This window comes from Parus major, chromosome 4A, assembly GCF_001522545.3.
Source record: "Parus major isolate Abel chromosome 4A, Parus_major1.1, whole genome shotgun sequence".
Classification (NCBI taxonomy): Eukaryota; Metazoa; Chordata; class Aves; order Passeriformes; family Paridae; genus Parus; species Parus major.
The window spans coordinates 884,618-886,647 of NC_031772.1; positions in this window are offsets into that span (position 1 = coordinate 884,618).

Genomic DNA, 2,030 nt, shown 5'->3' on the forward strand with positions numbered 1-2,030 from the left:
CTTCTTGTGTGTGACACAGCAGGCTCTCCCTACCAAACAGTTTGGATAGATGATTTTCTGTCTGGTCATACAGCACTTCTTGTGTGACTGGGAGAGTTCATGTGCTCATGAAAAAATCAGTCTGATAGGCAAGGCTCCAAGTCAAGACACACATTCCTGCTGTGTTCTTATCACAGGAATGCTGTTTGTCCTAAACTGCCACGGCTCATGGAGAAATGGGACCCATCCAAGTGCCCAAAGTCTCAGTTCTGCTCTACCACTGTGCAGGGGATGCTCTGCTGTAACCGGGACTGATCCCCACTGAGTGTCACACACCCACTTCTGACACAGGATTTGGGGAAAATGAAGCTGCCCAGCAGAAGATGCAGCTGTCACCCCCAAGGTTCTGCAATCAATGCATTTCTTGCTCTCTGAACAGAAGGCAGAGTCACTAAGACAGGATCTGGATCAGGTCTGTGCAGCCCAGGTGGGCTGGGCCCTGGCCCTGGGTGCTGGCAGGAATCCTGCACATCCCAAAGCTGCAGCTCCTCCAGACAGCTCAGCTCACCCGAGGCAGCCCCAGCAGCTCACGGCATGGAAAAGCTGTGTTCCCTCAGCCTGGAGGGCGATTGCTCACGGCTTTTCCTTGTGGCCGCTAAGATTCATGGTTTGGAACGCTGGCTTTGGGACAGTTCACCAGCAATGCCCAGCAATCCCAGCAAGGCATTCTGCACCATCCAGCTTCCCACATTTCCCACTGCCAGGAGCTCCTTGGCACATCCAGCCCCTCCAGAGCTGAGCATCACTCTCTGCCTGCCCAGGAGATGATAAACTGAGAGAGCAGCAAGGAGACAGATGAGGAAGGAAACACTGACACACAGAACCACGGCTGTTTCTTTTTCAGGGATTTCTGTCCAGGCCCTTTCTGTCTGAGGGTGGTGAGTGCAAATTCGTGTGTAAGGGACAAAAGCCCTTCAAAGCTGTGGGAAATCTTGAGAACACCTGCAGCACCTGTTTGCAGAGAATTATTTCATGTGGGTGCAATGCCTCATCCTTAAATCTAATCTTAGGGAGAAGGTGTAGGAAGAATTCCAATTAATTTCATTAATTCCAGATCAGAGGCTGAAAAAACCCACTCAAGCAAAATTCAAAATCTCTTGAATTTGAAAAAAAAAACTGAAATTTTTTTTGCCACTTTCCCAGATTGAGGCTAGAAGGTTGGGTTGAGACTAGAGCCATTATTTGGCTTTGAAAAATCACTCTTCAAAAATACCTGTTCAGTCAAGTACTGAGAACTGGAAAAGCAGAGCTGGCTAAACACAGGTTAGAGTCCAAGTGATGTCCAAGGGAATTGCTCACCTCTGGAGTAAGCACAGAACAGCAAACCACTGGTGCAGGAGTCATTAACCTGGGGCTGGCTGCAGTGAACAGGGATTTCAGGAGGGTTTCTCCTGCAGACAGCAGCATCACCCTCATTCCAGGGTGAGCAGACCCTCCACAGAAACCCTGGCCCCACTGAAGCCAGCCACAGCTGCACAGGTTTGATCAGGAGCAGGGTTTTATGTCTCCTACTTGAATGTGGAGAGGAAAAAAAGGGCTCTGTTCTCCCCTTGTCAGTCAGAGCTGCCCGATTCGTTGTTACAGCTCCTGGTTTTGGAAAGGAACGCTCACAGGGGCACACACATACCCTTTGTGCAGCTCACTGGGTATTTTCCAGCTCAGCAGGTTATCCCCAGACGGGAGAAGGTTTCAGCAGCAAAGGCCAATCCCGGCAGTGAGAAGCTGTGGATGCATGTCCTGCAACAGCTGCAGGGGACAGCGAGGGACAGCACACCGTGACCCCTCCACGTGCCAACAGCCCTCACACGCCAACAGCCTGACCTTAAAAAATTGCTGTCCTTGTTGAAAATCACCTTCCATGACTTTGCTTCTCCTTTCTAACAAGAAGGGCGACGTGGGCGTTTGAAATGTTAATTTTGGTGCTTGTGAAATGCTCGGTGACCTGCGGTCATCTCCCATCGCTGCATTTCAGCTGTGTCCTGTCAGCCTGG